This window comes from Oenanthe melanoleuca, chromosome 8, assembly GCF_029582105.1.
Source record: "Oenanthe melanoleuca isolate GR-GAL-2019-014 chromosome 8, OMel1.0, whole genome shotgun sequence".
NCBI lineage: Eukaryota > Metazoa > Chordata > Aves > Passeriformes > Muscicapidae > Oenanthe > Oenanthe melanoleuca.
In genome coordinates, this window is record NC_079342.1 from 2528119 (window position 1) to 2548192 (window position 20074).

At 43.6% G+C, this 20074-nt stretch overlaps 1 protein-coding gene and 1 long non-coding RNA gene across 10 annotated transcripts in view; one reads left to right on the forward strand and one right to left on the reverse strand.

The window, feature by feature from the left end:
• NFIA (nuclear factor I A) overlaps positions 1-20074 on the reverse strand; it is a 198512-nt gene that overhangs the window by 90957 nt on the left and 87481 nt on the right. The gene's annotated exons all lie outside the window — the stretch shown is intronic.
• Positions 10028-14392, forward strand: LOC130256491 (uncharacterized). Its single transcript, XR_008841128.1, has 3 exons — positions 10028-10160; positions 11669-11761; positions 13136-14392. It is a non-coding gene; the product is annotated as an uncharacterized LOC130256491 (long non-coding RNA).

The following is a 20074-nucleotide window of genomic DNA, read 5'->3' on the forward strand; positions in this document are numbered from 1 at the left end:
CACATTTGTACTGCTGGCTTTCTTTTGGGGTTGCTTAAACAAACCCAGAATATCCCACTGCCACTTCTACCTGGGGAATGGGATGCAAAAAGAATTCTGTGCAGCTCTAGAGAGGGTGGAATGTCAGGCAGTGTGTCAGGGAAAGGTTTGGGAAGAGATCTGGAGGGAGGTTCTGTTCACCTCCAGCCAAGATCTCCTGGAATTCTGCTCCTACACAGAAGAAGTTCCCTGTTTCTGCGAGGAGCCCACGGTGCCAGATGAACACAGTCTCTAAGCTAACAGACTCCAGACAAGTTTCTGCATCAGGCATGTTTTTATACTCCAGCAATAATGATGAGTTTTCAAACTGTGTATATGTATATCTTTGGGCATCCTTGTGTATGTGTGTATACATATGTATTATGTACACAAACATATAAATATACACAAATCTGTCATGCTCCAGCTGTAGATAAATGCACTATAAAATATTGAAATTGATGCTGAAATTCAACACAAACAAATTCCTCAATCTGCAAACAAGGTTTTTATTTACAGCAAGAGAATAAATTTTTCTCTACTTCAAATGAAAAAAAATGTTCTTACCAGCTTTTATTTTTCCTTATTTTCAATTTAGAAATAGCTACCAGATAGCTGCTCAGTGCTTTTGCCTGATCTGCATTGTATTTTCCCACAGTAAAGGTGATGACTACCTCATTCTGCTTTTTAGAAACAGTTGCTGCCCATACACAACGTTTGTTCATCGCCGATTTCCCAAGTATTTTTAATATGAAGATCTACTTTTCATATGCTGCAGCAGACCTGCCTATTGAATTAAATGATCTGTGAATTAAAAATAATTCTCTTAGGTCTTCACTGAAACCACTCATGTGCCTAAAATTAAGCATATGCTTAAGTGCCTTGCTGGCCCGGGGCCAGCACGCTTACTACTCCGCAGAGCCCTTCGGAGGGAAGCCAGTCTATGCCTTGTAACTTCTCACACTGTGCTCATCATGGCAGCATCTGAGCAACTTCCAGAAGTGCATCCAGCAATGCCACGAACATCTGCCACGTGTTGTTTCTTTCTGCAGAGATCCACACACTGGCTCTGCTCTGCTGTCCATTCCCACCTGCGCTTCCCAGGCAGGTCCACTGAGAGTGAAGGTGAAATTTACATATGGAAGGATAAAAAAAAAAAAAAAAAAACCCACCCCAAATCGTAGCCAATATCCTAATATTTGGCTGATTTTTTTAAAGGGAAAGCCTAAAGAATTTTGTAATTATCCATTAAAAATGTGATATTGTGGCAAGGCAAACCACGTTACTTTAACCTGTCACACGCAGGTGAAACCAGAAATGAAAGTGCCATTTTAAATACATTCTAACTCTCAGGACATGAGAGAAGATGAATAAGTTATCTTGGGCATGCTGACTTCAGTATTCCTATCTTGGGCACAATTGAAACATCCACTTACTCCTGCAGGAACATTCCTTATAGGAGTGCATGTGATAGTAATCATTAAACAGCATGAAACGAGCACGGTTAGATTTTCATCCTTCAATACCAAAAATAAACATTTCACAAATGAAAGGTGAATTTCACAACTCTCCAATTTGATATTTACTTATAAACATTAGGAAATAGGGGGCTTGTCCTGCCAATCATTAAGAATACCTTGATGCTCACAAAAGCCATGCCCTTAGCTTAGAGCTGGAACATGAGTATTTTGAGGTATGGTTGGTCTGTGAACTTGCAGTTCAGTAGAACCCCATGGAATTTTTAAAAGTTTGCCTGACTGGCTCAGACTGCAAAATCCAGGCCTAAGACTCTTGTTTTTGCTGAGCTGGGATAACAGTCAGAGAAGAAAATGAAGGAAATACAACACAGAACTTAGATGTGTAAAAGAAGAATTACTGGGAAACAGCAGCATTGACAAAAGATGTGAAGCTAACATTCTTAACAGGGGTCAAAATGCAAAAAAGGTAACAATCTGGCTGATCCACTTAATTCTGAATGAGAAGAAAAACAGGTAAAGTTAAGCAATTACATATGCAGATGTTAGCACTAACCAGCTCCTGCACTGAAAAGATGATTAAACATCCTGAAAGCTCCCAAAATTTACTTTTCATAGGGCACTTAACTGAAATATTTGCACTGTGATAATTTTGCTCAATGTCCAAGAGATGGGACATTGAAACTGCTGTATATGACAGGTCATGTCTGCAGCTTTGTGCAACAGTCACAGTTTGGTAGTAAAACAGGTGCTGAAAATGAACCTTGCAGAGTTCATTCAATGAAATTTTGGTAAAAATTAAGGCACTTGGCTGGCCAGGGCAGGCTGACTCAGCAAAGCTGCTGTGCTTCATTTCCATCACATGCCTGACTAAAGCACGTGCTCACTGCCCTGCCAAACAAAGGTGGGCTGACAACCTCCAGGAGGAATTAAAATAAATAGTTCAATCATTCCTTCAGTCGAGTCTAGGGGCAGGTAGGACTTAGCTCATCACCTAAGATCTCACTTTTGCCCACAAAGATGATCATCTTTCCTCTAAGGGGGAAAATATCGAGGATAATAAGAATTGAATCAAGAAGATCAGGATAGTAACTAATAAATAATTGTGGACAACTGCATAACATTATTGCACCAGGTACCACATGGAAAACATTTTTCCATAACTTGATGGCTGCTTTAATTTGGGAGAAAATTCCCAATGCTATTTACATATTCTTCTTTTAGATCCCAGGAAAGAAGCCAGAAGAAAAGGCTTCAGTTGCTGGAGCTTAATTCTGATGTCTCTCAAAGAAGTTTTAAACAAATCTTTCTACACCGATCAAATGGAGTTTCACCTCATTTTCTCCTAATTTACACTGGCAGAGGAGAAATCAGGATTAGGACTTGTTGTCTAGTGGTATTTGTTTTGAATTATTAAGCAAACATTCCTATTTCAATGAGTAAACGTGTACAAAGGCAACTAACCTTCGTCCTAAAATGGAGTTTACAGGGAGAGTATTGTCTGCTTTCCCAATTAATGCAGTAAAAAGAAGTCTCAGACGTTGAGCTACCAATCAAGAGCTTGTGTTGTAGCTTGAGAAAATCATGACTGATGCAATTACTTTTATGTAGAAAGACTGAATATAGTCTATAGGTTAAAGTTCATCGGGTTATTGTTCCTTAATTGAATATCTGAAGATGTTTTCAAGGTGCTCAAGGTATTATTGTTATTTAATTAGCAGGCTTCCTTGCATAATCCAACAGCATTATTTTTGCTATAAAACAGTTAGATTTCACCGTAAATATACAAGGTATTTTCTAAACAGAGATACAGCTGGTTTCCTGAAAGCCAAGCTTAAATAAAGCTGGGAGAGAGTTACTACTTTGAAGACGAAGAATCCCTAATTCAGTTATTTTTCTTCCACTACAATCTGAGTGACAATGTATTAAGCTTCAGAGAACAGCTTTTTGGAAGACTTTGATTTTTTTTTCAGTGTTTTGAAATTACACAAGTTCCCCCAAACTAGCGCTGAACCCATTTCTAAAGCTTTTTTCATGTTCAGCATCTCACTATACATAGCCATCTTAAAACCTTAAAATAGTAATAATCAATTAGGGTCTCAAGCCTATTATCTTCACCAAATGCCTGATTAAAAGAAAAGCCCTCTCTGCTCGAAGTGCAACTTGATTCCTTTTGGTTTTATCCTCTATCTAGATAATCCCATGTTTCACAAACAATGCTGAGCAATAATGTGGATGAGGAAATTAATGTCTGTATCACACAGCACACGCAGGCCTGCAGAGAGGGGATGTTATCACAGGGAGCCTGGCTCACCCCGAGGACTCCCAAAAGATTAGCTGTTCCATGGCTGCTCTGGCTGAGGAGGATGGGGTGAGGGAGCTGCTCCTAATCTGCATTCTCCAGCAAAACAGGGAAGGACTGAACATGCGTGCTTCACTCAAGACCTTCATAACATTTACACTCTGCTTAATTGGAAGGTGAGTTTATCAAGGCTGGGCTGACCCAGCTGAGGCAGCCTTGCCACTGCTGAGGAATAGCTCAGCTCTATCCCCCGCTGGAAATACAAAGCAAGATCCATGGGGCTAAGATGTATAAAAAAACTAACTCCGAATCTAAAAAAAAAAAAAAATGGAGATGGAAGAGACCATGTATGCCAGCCACAATATTCTGTCCAAGGGAATGTCAGAGCCATTCTGATGGCAGACAACACCAGGCTGGGGTACTGCATGTAGGAACAATGAAATCTGCATTTACCAGCAGCCCTCAAATACTGATCACCAGAGCTGCCACAGTGGCCTTATTTTAATTGCTTTGCACAAAATGCATTCCTCAAATTTGTAAATGATAAACCTTTAATGCTAAATCAGACCACATTTTTAATTCGTGGACATTTCATGGAAGAGTTTAGCAAGACATTAGACATTAAAAGTGATGCAGAAACCTCTCTCATTCCCTGACAAATGCTCCCACTCCTATTTCGGCTTGTTATTTCCAATACAATTTTAATACCACAGCAATAGCTCACCTTGGACAAATTGCACATTTTCTTATGAAAATAACAGTGGGACCACATGTCACAGATGCTGTTATTTTCCCTGACTTGCTACCTGCCTTTGGCTGAGGTTTTAAGAAGCACCAGAACTTTCTCTGTGGCCCATGGCAGGATGGATTAGACCGTCCAGGGCATGTCGTGTCAGTACAATAGAGGAACACTTTTAAGACTTTAAAGTCATGTAATACAATTCTAGGCTGGATCTTTCTTGTTAAAAAAAGTAGAATGGGAGTGATTGAAAGAGAAAAGGGCCAATATTTGACAACAGAAATCAGCATAACCTCCTAACAGCGGCAGTCATGGATGACTGCCCTTTGACCCGGGGAGATTATGTGGGATTTCAATGACAACAGCTGGAAGTGAGCATGTGAGAATAGAGAACACAGATCTGAGGCCTCCTACAAAAGACTGCACAATCCCTGCCCAGATCTGAGTGTTGATTAGAAATTGTTTCCTGGTCCTGGCTTAATAGACTGTGATAATGAAAGTTTTGTTAACCCTTCACAATATGCAAAACCACTGGTAAATGATTTGCCTTTTTGGGTTTTAGCTAAAAAGTCTGTATCCAGCAGTCAGTGAAATTGTCTGCCTAATACTGTTTTCTTTTTTTTTTTTTTTTTTTTTTTTTTTTCCCTGGGTACCCAGAGCTCAAGTTCAGCTCCTTTTCCATATGATTTGTGGCCATTGGGAAACAATGTCTGCTAAGGGTGGCTTGGAGAAAGGACTCTCACCCTTCCCCAAGGAACCCACCTGAGCAGGGAGGCTCCAGAGGTGAATCAGAACACAAATACATGTGTAACCTCTCCCTGTGTGTTACCTTTCCTACTCGTGGCACTTCAGAATCTCTAATGAGAAAAATGCTTTGGATATTTGTCATATTGAGCTTCAGAGTCTGGGCTGCAAATTAATGAACGTGGGCCACAGCAAACATGGCACCAGGTGTGTCACCAGCAGCCTGGTCCTGCACAGATCCACTGCAGCCCCAGCTCTTAGGAAATTCAAACTCATTTTATATTTAAGTGCAGAGATAGTGGAATTAATGGAAACTTATTACTGTTAATGAACCGATTACAGATTGCAATCAATCATGTCAGGTTTTGTCCAAGTGGTGGCACACGGACAGTTCCTTTCTCTTGAAGACAAAAGTCTTCTTGAAACATTGAAAGCATTTCAATTCACATTAAAGACCTTGTGTAATGGAAACCATTCCTAAGATGTCTGGTGTGGGTTTTCATTTCTGACTACTCCTAACATCACTGGGTACTTTTCAGTACTCATGAGAGTGGGAAATCAGTTAAATACAGTTTTTTGATATAATGATAAAAATTTAGAATCTCCCTGTCTACCATAAACCCAATTTGATAAAAAACCTGTGTTAATACCGATAGGGGCCTATAGCTTGAAAAACAACAGATGTCTTAAATTAGCATATTTCTGTTTCAGGTCCTCCATCCAAAAATGAAGTATTAAAGAAAAGAAGAAAAAAAAAATCATTATAAATGGTCATACTCATTTGGCAGCTTATAAAATAATGTGCTCCTCAAAAGCGTTTCAAAGTAAATGAGATGAAATCTACCTTGGGATAATAATCCTGGAATATTTATAGCATCCAACAATAAAAAGAGTAATAAAAAGAAAGCCTGCCTCCCTGAAAATAATAATATGAAGGAGTTATTTATCTTCATATTTTCCTATCAACCCTGGTTACAAGAGCAGTGACAGCTGAGATCTCCAAGGTCTGTGGTGATATTGCCAGTGACTCAGTGTCCAAATGGAGCTTCCAGGGAAATCTGGCAGCATGTGGTGGTGCTGCAGGGTGCTCCCTGGGCACCCACCAACAGGCACCCACCCACCCCATGGCAAATATGGGCACTGGAGGGGAAGACCCAGAAGGGGATACTGCCATCCCTGCCCATCTCCATCTCCAAGGCCCTGTAAAATAACATCCCAGTCACAAGACTAGCATTGCATTAACCTCAGCTAACCTGCCCAGACAGCTGGGAAACCTCCTAAAGAGAATAATGTAAGGATCACAGTTCTATCCACTGGTCATTTTTTGGTGTCAGCACCTTATTTCTGGAGCAGCCTGAAAGCGTTTGACTCGCTCCATCCTCTGTCCTTGCTCCTCTGTCCACCACCAGCCCTTGTCCTCAGTCCTCAACAAGCATCAGCTGCTATTTTGCCTCCTGAATCTGCCCACTGGTTTCTAGGAAGCTGCTGGCAGGAGGAAGGAGCTGATGGCAGGGCTGTGTCCACACGCCGCCGGAGCGTGCCTTGGAACATGCACACTCTACTTGGGTTTACACTGCTCCAAATTAGAATTTAGCTACACTATTAATGCCATAAATATTATTGTTCATGCTGTGTGAAGAACATCAGTGTGAAAATAAATGTAAGGATATTTAAAAACTGGTGTGGAATACTTAGGTATTCAGACTAATCACGGGCTGAAATAAGCACATTTGTTTCAAATCCTGTTTATAGCACTGCAGCCCCTCCCTCCTTTAAATCTTCCTCTTAACCATAGTGATGTTTATTGAATACCTGTCATTTCTCCAGCAGCATGTGCCAACAGCAGCTCACCAGTGCCAGGCTGCATGAAAACCCTTCTGTCTCCTATTCTCCAAGGGGCTCCCTTAGATCAACCACTACCATACCCAATACACTGAAACCCATAAATTTGCAGATACTGTAGTCAAAATTCTTAACAGGAAAGTGCACCCATTTTGCCCAGTGTAGCATACTGAAATATCACATGGTGAGAAGCATTTCTCACCATGTGTAAACTGTCAATTTGATTTGAAATTAAAATTTTTGATTAACATGAGCATTTCTGAGCCTCCCGCTGGCAGCAGCCCTATTGCTGAAAAGTGACATGATTTGTGACACACATGCTGTACAGAAGCCCCATGCCAGCAATTGTTAAAACCATTTCCATTCTGCTTTAATACGGTATGACACTCAGGAAAATAATTTTAATATTTAGGAGAAAGAGGGTAAAGGCTTAAGGACTGAAGTCTTTTATGGGTGTAAAGCAGGATTAGAGCAGCACAGAAAATCGGCACGGAGGTCTCCCCATCTCACAAGTCATGTCTCTTTTCAGCAACAGGAACCATCTGCAGGAGGCTAAGAAAGGTCCATGCTGAAGCACAAAGCCTTCTTTTAAATCCAGTTGATATTTCAAACACAGCATGAGGTGCTTTCCACCTATGAATGCCGAGATGCTTGTGCACGGGGAAACGCTTGCAACTCCAATAATTAAACCCCCTCAGATGGGAGGCAGGATTTTCTGGTTTTCCACAGCAGCCTGTTATTTGTCCATGTTTATCATTTCCCTGGAGATAGCAGTGGTCACCAGAGACACTAACATTTAAACAGCAAATTACTTACGAAAAAGGAAACTTTTGTGACTATTGAGACTTTTGAGGCTGGGAATCTACCTCTTCATCAGGCTGGTGGGAAGATTTTTTCTAGTTTGAACAGCTACCAAGTGAGCACAAGAAGCAGGACAGATTTTAGGGCCCTGATGTAGGCACGCAGGAGACAAAAGTTCAGAGGGGATTTTTATAAACGTAAGCCTGTGTCACTGCTGCAAGCTGCTGACTCAACTGTGTCACCTGCGTGTTTCTCAGAGTGGATCATTTCTTTTCCAGTAACATCATGTTCTGAGGAAGTTTATCATGAAACAAGCATCACGAACAGTCATTCTGAGCAGCAGAACAGCTCTGAGATGTGTCGACACGCATCTGACTTTTCTTTGAGCTCCTAACACTGCTCATCACATTAAACACTCCTCTCTGCTGGACTCTCTGTTCCTAGTAAACACAGAGATTTCTAATTGCCATAACACAGCAAGATAAAAAAATATAGTATTCCAGAAGTAATTTTAGACAGTGAAATGAAATACCAGGGTGATTCAGATGCCCTGGAAGTATCTTTTAAATAAGTCTTAAGTTTAAATAAGCATTGTGTGTAAATATCATTTTAATTAGTATTTTGCCAAGAAATTATACAACTGCACTCAATGATGCTGTGATGATTTCAGGATCTATAAAACCCTCCCTCCCTCAGCTGGTGGTAGATAAGTGCACCCTCCAAGGTTACCCTTCAGACATGCTCAGGGCTGGACCCAGGGAGTCTGAGGTCCTGTGAACACAGAATTAGGGGGATGTAAAAAGAGATACCAGGAGGGTTTTAATATGCATCTTAGTTTATAGTTACAGGAATAATCCATGCATCCAGATAATATGGCAGGATTCTCTGGGAGAGCCCAGAGCCCAGGAGGAGCTGGTGGGGACAGGGTCAGCTGAGGGCAGCTCAGTGGTATGTCCTGTGATATGGACACAAACCCTGGAGACTCCATCCACTGGCTCCTCTCATCCTCCCTTCCTGGCACTCCCCTCTCTTCACACCACGGCACTTCTAAAAGCCTCTGGCAGGACACCATGATAATGGTGTGGAAGTATCTGCTCAAGATTAGATTGTACAAAAGTGATGGGAAAGTAAGGAAGCTGGGCATGGAAGCCAAGTCATGAGGATCAGCCATTCCACCTCTCCCCATGGCTTTCCTCCCCACTCAGAGCTACTTCTTACACTTCTCAGCTGACACCAGTGGTGAGCAATCTGTAATTCACAGTAAACTCCATGCATATTGTGTATTTACCTGCTGTCCTCTAAATTGAATTTTTGGGAGTTTTTCCTCCAGGAGTCTCTTACACCTCTATTCTTTGCACAGAACTAACTCTGCTAGCTTTTAGTCCCAAATAGGCTGATGTCTACTGGTTACATATCAGTTATTTTAATTACTTTACAGGTTAGTTATTCTTGTGGCTGGTGAGGGAAGAGATTTGTCACCAGTCATGTCATCTCATGCCATGCAATCATCTGCCTCTGACTGGCTCCAATGGGATAGTGAAGGTGCCTGGGCAAAGTACTGCAGAGCCCTGGAAGCAGCACAGCCCTGTCCTGGGGCTCCCATCTCATACCCAGGCTCTGCCTCCCCCAGGCACTGAGGTGGAAGCCCCACAGACTGTCTGACTGACTCCCCAAGCTCTGCTGCACTCAGGGTTAAGCAGGCAGCCACAATTCCAGACAGCAGTGCAGAACACCCAGTATCAGTGGGCAATTCCCCAGCCAAGTCCCAAACCAGCGACAGAATTCCAGTGGGAAGAGACTGCTGGATGTGGAAACCAGCAGCAGAGCTCTGCAGAGGACTGAGACTCTCTGTTTCGTTCTAAGTTTGTGTTTTGTAGGGCAGGATGCCCTGTCTACATTCCTTTATGCACTAAGAATGGACATTTATTAGCAAGTACTTGGGCGGACAGCCCAAAACTCCAGACTCCTGGCCTGGGACTGCAGGACAGAGAGGGCCAGTGACCCTCGTGTGTGTTTACTGCACTTTCACAGACACATGTTGGTGTGATAGGGACATTCACTTTCTCAGGTTCAGGCCAAGGTCAGGCCAGAACACGGACCAAGTTTATTTTTCTCGTGTAATCTGCTCAAGCTGTAGCCCAAAGGGGGCCCTGGAGTTTACTCATCGTGAGGGATTCAACATGAACACAGCAAACAGAAGAGGCAGAGAGGGACCTCGTTCATCCTTCACTGATTTCAAGTGCTTGTCCCATGTGTGTCAGATTGGGTGGCTCCAGGGGAGGTGCTCAGGGGGTTGGGATGACATTGGAGGGATGTCCCATCCCAGGAAGGTGCCTGCAGCAACTCAGACATGATTTGGGGTACCAGTGAGGACCTGGGTGAATCTGCTGCTGGAAGCTGGGCTGGACAGCTAAGCCTTTGCACTCCCTTCCTGTGGTACAAGATCTGCCTTTCTAGACCCTCCAACTCATCCTAGCAGCCAGTGTGTGTGGCACAGTGCAACACTCTGGGATGCACAAACAAGGCACTGGCTGGATTGCCCTATCCTCCTGAATTTAAGACAAACTGAAGATACCACAGAGCCCAGGAGTTCATATTTTGGGCCACACTTAGCAGTCTGGCCTGTGTCAGTTTGTGCTCTGATTGACTTTCAAGCTGGCAGGAAAAAATGAAAAAGGAAAAGGAATTCCACTGGCAGAGCTCTACATTAAACTAAAGCAACTCAGGTAAAAGAAAACCCATCTATTATGGTTTATGATGCATAAACATTCATTTCTTCTCTGTTCCTCCTTTGCTTGCATTACTGAAATGCAGAAATAAAGGGAAAAATAATGATGGATGGATTTTGGAAAAGTTGGAGTTCAACTCAGGATGGATGTGATCCCAAACATTTCAGATTCTTATCTCATCGTAATTGGAATAGCTGAACCTCTCTTGTCTGCAAAATTAGGCAAGGCATCCTGTGAGAATGGGCTCTTTTTCACAGAAGTTTAGTCCCCAGACACACGAAAGAATGAAAACAAGAACTGGAACAGAACATTTTTACTTTTGAATAATGGCTTCATTTGGGCAGTTTAGAACAAAACTTCACTGGAAGAGCTGAGGAGGAAATTCTCTCAGAGTGCCCATCCCTAGACACATTCTTCCACAGAGCACATGAATACTTATCAAAAATGATAATTTATCTAAGAAACTCCCATTCTGTAGAATTCAAAAGAAAAACAGAAAGGGAAAAAGTACACGTGGGAGTAGATAGACAGTCCACTCTTCTACTCCCTACATCTAATGATGAAGAAATCACTCAGCCAAGTCCACATGCCCTGCTACATCCACCTTTGCTCTTGAGCAACTCTGTCCCGGCTCTGCTCTGGCTTGTGAGGATGGGCAGGAGAGGGGTGGGTGACTTCCTCCAGAACCAAAGTCTCAGGTCCAGAGCAATTACACTGTTTGAAACATCTTGGTTTTAAAACTTCCTGAAGTTCAACAGGGAGAGATTAATTCTCAAAAGACATGGTATCTCCAGAGATTACAGAGGGACAGGAAGGATTTTAGGTTCACCACTGGTGTCTCATTTTAATGCCTGCTGTCCACATATTTATTGTCTTAGTCCACGTATCATGTCAGCATAGATCTGGAAGAAAATTTGCTTTCCTCCCCATTTATTGCCCCAAGCAATGTCTCTTGACTTTCTCCATCCTTACAGTTTTATCTGGCTACTTTTTGTTTGTTTTTTTTTTTCCAATTCAGAAGCTTGTAAAACACAAGTACTGCTGAGTTATCCCTGTGTTCCTGCCCTTCATCCGGTTCGTTTGCAGGAGGGAATAATGATCTGTCACCAAGGTAAATTCACTGCCTGGCAGATAATGCCACAGTGTTTCTGCTGCCCATTTCACAGTAAGACATTCTTTTTCAATGATGCTGCACCTCTGTTCTCGTGGGAACAGTTTACGGCTGACATAGCAATAGTAGTAATAACAACTTACATTTATATTGTACACGGGATGATCTTTACTTCTCTCTCCTCCTAACAGTGGACAGCCCCCAGCCCTACTGCAAATCCATCCTTCATGGCCATGGCAGACAGAAATCTGGATTCACTAACACTGAGCTGTTTGCTGGGGTTGTCATACCCTTTCCAGCTCACTTTGTTATTGATTTAAATGGAGCCGTGGGCCACTACCCAACCACTGCTCTAAGACTTCCCCCACAAAAAAATCTGTGGGGATCCCCTCCTGCCTCAAAAATGCAGCCACCTCAGTCTGTCAAGCTGCTGTCCACCCTCTCCTGCTCCTCACCTCTCCCCTTCCTCCTGCATTTCCAGCTCTGGCATGCTCTGCTGTACAATAAAATTGGCTCCCCTCTGTACGGCGTGGGGGACAGGGCCAGCTTTCTGCATTCTGCTGCTGGAAACTTCCTGAATGTGAATTCCCTGATTTTGAAAATCAGGACTTCTGAGGTCTAACATGTGGGAAAATTGCAGGAGGTCTGCAGTGCAAAGCTGGTCAGGTGGGGACACCCCCCCAAGCACCAGCAGGTTTTCAGATGGGGATGCAGCTGTCAAAGAGCCTTCTGTTACAGATAAAATCTTAAGAGTAAAGAACTAAAGCAGAAACATAACAGGTCTGGGTTCTCTGTGAGTGAGAGTGGTACAGCTACACCAGCAGTATCTCTCCCTAATGACCCTGGGAGAAGAAACACCAGTAAAAGTTTGGCCCAGCATGGTCTGAGCTGGTGTTGGCACCCTTGTGCTTGGACTGCTGGGGTGCCACGGTGGCCCCATGGGAGGCCACACCACAGCCAGGGGTGCTGGCCTTGTGTCCTGCAAAGGCCAGACAGAGAGGAGAGAGGTATTTGGATCCCCTGGAGCAGCCCTGTCATTTCCTTGTGCCTGCCCTTGGCAGGGGCAGAGCGAGGTGCTGCTCCTCACACCAGAGTGTGGCTTGCAGCAGATCCCCCTGCTTCAAGTGCAAGTGAGGGAGGGCGGGAGGTAATGATTAGAGACACTCTAAAATGATTGCATTAATTGAATCTCATGAAAATGGAAAACAATGGCAGTGGGTAATAATAAAACCCCACTTTAACCACGCACATCTCTTGTTTACTAGAAAGTGCTTCACTGACTGCAGATTTACTCTGGGGCACAGCAGGAAACTTTTCTCCTTTAAATTTAATCAGCCCTTTTTTTGCCTTTTTTTTTTTTTTATCCCCTTTCAGAAAAAAAATACCAGCTATCAGATCTGTGTTTCCCATCCACTCCTAAGACTCCTCAGTGCAGTGCCTGGAGGTGATAGTGTGAACTCACTCAAGAATGTGAAGGCATTTTATAAATCATTTGGTTCCAGAAGGAGGGGGAGAAAGGGAGAAGATAGAGGGATGATATAGTCTACAGCACATACTCAGCAGTAACTCCCAACTGTCAAACTTCAGCATTTTCTTCAGTTGCAACAGTGGTTAACAAAAAAATATTAAGACAGCAGACATGAAATGCACATATCAAGCAGCATTTTTAATCAACTGGCACCTTCCACTGCCCAAATCTACCCGGACACTATCACAACCCAGAAAAAAAGTTGTACAAGTGAAGATAGGGCACAGAAAAAGGAGCAGAAATGAACAACACAAACTGCTGTAAACAACTTGTGGCGCCCTTTTATGTGCCAGATAACAACAGCAGAGTGAAAGGAGTGTGTTTATAAGTGTGGCTGACTCGCCTCACCTTCCTCCTGCCCCTTTTGCCGTGCTCACTACCCTGCTCCTGGGAAAATATTTGCAGACCATTGCAAATAAAAATCTCCTTCTCACTTTCCAAGAAACGGATCTGGTACTTTTCCATTTCAGCCACACCAGAGCCAGGCTTCAGAGGGGATTTTATTCTCCATGAGACTTGCCCTAAACTTTCTTTGCAGTTCCTTGCTATCAACTTCTGCAATTAAAAAGTAGTACCTGCAACTAAAAAAACAGTATCTAATTATCTATAGAAGGGATGAAGCTTTTTCTGGGAGCTTGGTCTCACTAAAGTGCCCTTCCTGACAACAGCAGCAGTCCCCTGTGCTGCTTTCAGGAGCTGTGCACTGCAGTTCACATGCAGCTCCCTGCTGGTGTATACAGCTCCAGGTTTACAAAATTAGGATTACTTGGAAAGCACCTGATTAACCCAAGAATCTGCAACATACGCAGACATATAGGTTTTTTCTGAGCGTGCAAACCAAGTATGAGTATGAAGGTTTGGATCCATTTGAAAGCAAACCAACCTTGAAAACCACAAGATTCATAAAGGCACTACGCCACAGGCAGAAATCAGAAGAAGGTGTGAAAAAATGACACACATTTTCATACTGTACAGATCTATTTGGAAAGGTCTGGGGTCAACAGAACACCTCCTGTGCTGGTCAGGAAGTCAAAGCAAAAGAACACTTTTTCTTTTGAAAATGTGAGTGAGAAAGTGCAATCCCTTATCTACACTTGGACATTCCCATCTGGATGAACCGAGCTCTGGCTGAAGCCACTCACAGAAGTTTAGGTCCTGGTAGTCCAGGTACAGTGAAGGATAAGTGTGTAAGTGGGGGAAAAAGTGTTTTGCTAAGAAGTGCCAGACTGGCTGGCACTGCAGTCACAGGGAATCTCTGATGCCTTTGGGTGGACTTGCTGGAAAACACAAAGACACCCACCCACCCACTCACCCACTGCTGCACTGCCTCTGCCTCAAGCCTTCATCCCCTTCTGACTTCTGCAGGAAGGGAGCCAGCGCCTCCCCAGCTCATCTGGAGCACAGCTCCCAGCACACATTTCTAACTTCCAGTGGTTTGACCACAGAGGGCAAAAATTTTGGCCAGGGAGCACTTCCGATGGCAGGAGAGCAGCGGTGAGCCAGCCTGGGTTTCACTGCTGTGATCTCTGAGTGGAGGGTTCCCACTCACTGCCACAAAGAGACAGCACCTAAATAGATGTGGAGTAATGAATACTTCGGGCAAGCGACTGATTTCAGAGGGGGCTTTTATCCACAGGCCCTGTATTTATAGTTCAAGCCTTTTCAATTAATACGCACACCCTAAAAGAATTAAACTACTAATTATCACATTTTACTGTGGTTCACAGAACTTTCATCAGATCTAGTAAATGAAATCACGAGTTCAGCAGAAGAAGCTTTAACCGCGCCAAATTATGTCAAGGGTATATCATGTTGATAATAAAAGATCACTTGGTTGGAAGCCTAACCTAGAAGGTTCAGGAGGCGTAAAAAGTTCACATTTTGGATCATGCTGCTCTGGTGTGGGCGTTTTGTGTTTTTTCTCTCGGTTATTGTGGAAGGCAATTCTCCTGCAAGTAAAATTTTCCCCTCGTCTTACATTACCGAGCATTAGGGAATTTTTACGCAGAAAGACAAATAGAAAGGTTTGGGGTTTTGTTTTGCAAGTCAGACCTTGGCATCGCACCCACTCTCCACTAATAAACTCCCCTCTCCACTCAACAGAAATGAAGTGATGCCCACACCACAAATAAACTCCTTCCCCTGAGTGCCCAGCTTCCTGGTGGGCAGGGTGGTGTTCCAGAGCATCCTCCAGCCTGTGGTCCGCTCCGGCGGCCGCAATACCCTGACGCAGCCCAGCTCTCAGCTCTTAATTAAACAGCAGCTCTCTCAAGAAGACAGACATTAAAAACAGTTGTAGGGAAAGCTGGTGGTTGCTCCCAGCTCCAGCTGCTGTGCTCTGGGACATGGGACATGGGTAGGGGGTGCCATGCCCATCCCACAGAGAAGGAGACAGGGACCTGACACTGAGGCGTCCTTGGGACAAAGAAAATCCCTGACCCTGCAAAGGGAAGCTCCAGAGTTCCCTAAGAGGCTGCTGCTCCTGGCCATCCCATTTCCAAGCTGCCCTCTAGATGGCCCTTGCTGTTATCTCCTGTATAAAGATTCATGGAAAGGAATGGGACGGAGCAACAGAATAAAAGAACATTTTTGAAACGACATAGAATAATCACAGCTGTATTTATGCACCTTATCCATTGGAAAGGTTCATTGCCTTTTTTCTGTACACACACACACACACAGAGAAATACAAATACATACTGGAGTCACACTTTTATTTCTCCTCTCCTCTGCAGTGCTCAGCCACTCCAAGCGTAATGAACGTTTCATGTCTTTCAAGCACTGCTTTGTCATGCTATAAGCATTCATTTCATGCTTTGAATATTTCCTGTCATACTCGCCTTGGATGAATTTTTTGTGGGAATGCTTTGCTTGTGAAGGTTAATGGTTAGCAGCAGTGAAAACTGAAGTCCTCTGTCAATCCCCAAGCCTCAAGCACTGCAGGTCACTGATGAGAAGGGTCTCCAGCCATCCCAGCACAGCTGACCCCACTGACGTCCCCGTTTCTGGCCTGACTGACAGTCAGAGCCATTTCCATCACTGCATTCCCTCAAGAGAGTGCCAGCCACTGATAAGCAAGCTAAATCCTGAGCCTACTACACGACCCACTAAATCCTGGAAATGGTCTGTACTCAAAAGAGAATATGGTAGTATAGGGAAAAAAGATGTTTTCTTTCCTAATTATTCAGATGATTCTTCATGACAGTCATGAATCTGGATGGGAAATACACCTGGATGCTGCAAAGTTTCAATTCTAGGTTATTATGATTGAAATGCTGTATTTCTAGTTCTTTTTGGGAATGTAATGCAATGAAATAAGACGAAGGAAATGCAAGACTACATCACACATAAGCTAAATTTATAACCAGACATATCTGCTTTTGTTTCCTTGGGAAACGCTGGCTCTCAGAGCTGCCTACAGGCACTCTGAGGGGGTGATGAAACACAGGTTGGACCTCATCAGACCTTTCTTGGCTGATGGGAGGTGTTGGAGTCAACAGCCCGTCCTGCCCAGTCCCAGAGAAGCCAGAGCAGACCAACCCCACCAGTACTCCCTGACTCGGCCACAGATTCCAAGCCTGGACAAATTTCCCCACTGCTGTTCCCTGTCAGCAGACAACGTGATCCGTAAGGGTGCAAATCTGTTCAGAATTTGGTCCTGGCAAGTTACAAAGGTGCAAACAAGCTGACATCACCAGGAGCTCTGACTTCAGCGCCAGCGATGAGATTCCTTATTGGAAATGCTAAGGGCTTTTTTTTAAAAGCTTTTTCTGAAGAAAGTTAATTTTAGATTAGTCCCTCAGGCTGTGATAACTCCTCAGCGTGGCTCTGTAAACAAGAGAGGAGAGTCTTCTTGCATTTATAAGATTCTGATGCAAATAATCCCATGAACAAGAACATTAATAAAAGCCGCCGTTACTGTATTACTGCCTTTGCAGCTGTAACTGGTAGAAAACTTTCTCTGCCAGGCTCAGTTATCTCCTGAAAATGAGATGTTTCAGGAATGTTAGTCATCTGAGACCAGGTATTTTCTAACAGCACCAGTTCCAGCACTGTGTGTTCAGAGAACTGCTCGTGTCCTTGCAGTCCTCAGGTGGGAGCTGAGGGGCTCATCCAAGGGCAGAGGAGCCTCCAGACAAGCCCAGCACTCCTTGGTGAGCTGGCATCGAGCTCTGTCACAGCTCTGAAAGCCTGTGAGGCAGCTGGACTCCACCTGAAGCAGTGGAGATGAGAGTCAGGCATGGCCTGAGTGGAATATGGGAGGCAGAATGTTTCCCCTTGTTAAAAATTTGGCTGTGGAAGGGACTGGATGTCACTCAGCCAGCATTTAACCTGCACTGTTGGATGAGTGATGGGGACAACCACAGAGAGCAGCTCCTCGTTCTCTGCTTGGGATGAGGCTTTGAAGGGTGAACTCTGAGCAGAGTCTGAGCAGAGTGCCCAAGCCTTGGGCCAGGCAGGCACTGCTGCCACTGGCCAAAGCTATCCCACTTGGAATGGCAAATCTGGGACCAGAAGGAAAGCATTCACAGAGGAACTGGACTCTGCAGCCTGTGAGTTTAGGCAGAGGGGTCTTCTCACACATAATCTCCTCCTCCCTTTCAGCCAAAGCTAAATCATGCCTTCCATGACCAGCTTTGTCTGGAGAAGAAACTTCTCTTTGCATTTGTTCCCACCGTGGCTTTTTATTTCCCCCACAGCTCAAAGACCAGAAATTCTCCTTTCTGTTTTTAGGCATGGAAAAGGAAGCATATACTTAAAACTTTTTTTTAGGGTTTAACACTCAAGTCCAACCCTACTTAAGCAAAAGAATTCACAAATGATATTTACAAGTCCAGTGTAATTACTGCAGGGCTGAAAAACGAGTTCTGTGAGTTACGGCATCATTGTTTTTCTTTTTTTTTTTTTTTTAATGTTTCAGTGAACAATGTGCCTTTCATTTCCTGCAGTGCTGTTAAGGTACTTGCAGCTCAAAGCAGTGAGACTGCATTAAAGCTAAAAACCATTTGGTTTGGGCATTACACGTTATTATTTTTTAGAAAAATGCCTCTCCCTCATCAGAAATTGTCTGAGCGATGGATTTGGCACAAGTTTTTAATCAGCTGTAATAATGCATGCTGCCCTGCTCACTTGAAATGGGAGAATTTACCAACTTCTTCAAAAAGAACTCGCTCATCTACAATCAGAGTGCTGTGCTACCAACTCTGAGCCACCAAGTCCCAGTGCCCCTGCTCGAGAGCCACGAGCAGCCTGTCAGAAATGACACAGCATCCTCCTGCTCTGCGCAGCACACCTCGTGTGCACCTTTACACTGCACTTATTAACTCACCAGTGCCACCACATCAAACACCAAACCTGCCTGACATGCATTTACTGACAGCAGCACAGCTCTGTACCAGTCATTAGCCACTCCCTGCCTTTCTCAGAGTTCAGCTCCTGATGGAGCAGAGCAGGATCTGACTTTAATATCCTCTGAAAGCCAGAATCACAAATATCCCCACTTTGGAGACAGAAAGACCAAAAGGTTTCCCTACAAAAGTTTAAAATAATCCTACTTACAAAAAGAAAATCTATCTGATAGCTGTTTCCACGACTGAAAGTGAGAATAAAAGCCTGAGAGAGTGTCCACAGCAGTGCTGAGCTGGGAATTCAGTTGTTCCTGATCCCCAGGCATGCAGTCACTTCACTACATCAGACTACCCATTTTGTCATCCTCACTTCACTGAAAACTAGTTTGTTTATAAAACACAACACCAAACCAGTGCATTTAACAAGTTTTTAAAATCAATAATTTTTTTTTTAAATAGAGTGAATTGCAAAATTACTTTGCAGTGCCAGCTGAAATGAAGCTTTTACATACCATTAGGCAACTACAAAAGTGGGGAATTTTCCACATGGATGTTCCACCCAGCCGGTCAGAAGAAATCCCTCGTTTGAGCAAAATATCAGGGCATCAAAAAAATGTTCCTGTCTTTCCAATGAAGTTGCTGGCCTCTTCCATTATCCTTCCTGCAAATTTCCTCACCCATATAACAAACAGAGGAATTCTGGATTTTCTGCCTCTCCCCAAAAAGCTGTTAGCCATGGTGACAGAGCAACACTGTGCACACCCTGTGTTGGTTTTACCCCCAGCTCCAGCACAGAACATCTGGACCTTGGACCATCCATGCACCAATGAGCCCTGTCTCTCCTGCATGTTTGCTTCCCATGGCCATCATGCATCTCTCCCTTCAGAAATAATTAAATGCTTAATATTTCTGTTAAATATTTGCAGTGGTGACTGGATGACTGCCTGGAAACTATTCTGGCTTAATGAAGGCTGAGGGAAAGGCCAGAGCTGGTGTTGAAGCCACCACTGAGAGCAGAAGATGTCACCATCATCCCTGCCTGTGATGATCCTGCTCCAGAAAATGAACCAGCAAAGCCCACTGGAAAAAAAACCAGGAGTGGCTCTAAAAGAGAAAAGCTTTTTTTCCCCATGAACTTCACTTCAATGAAGGTTAGACATACAGGCTTTGCAAAACAACACATACAATTTAGAATGATAAATTTAAATCTGTAGTAGGAGGCCTTCTTTTTCAGGGCCATATAGTTGACCCTTCTGAACCTACATTACTCAAGGTATGCAAAATATATGTGTATAATAAATAGCTCTAGAATTTATGGAGTGGAACAGAAAGGATATTAACAGGCAAGTAGAGAGGCTGTATAACCCTCACAAGGCCTTTAAAGATTTATTTTTTTAAAATGAAGGAATGCATGCATGGAAAAGGCAGCACTGAATC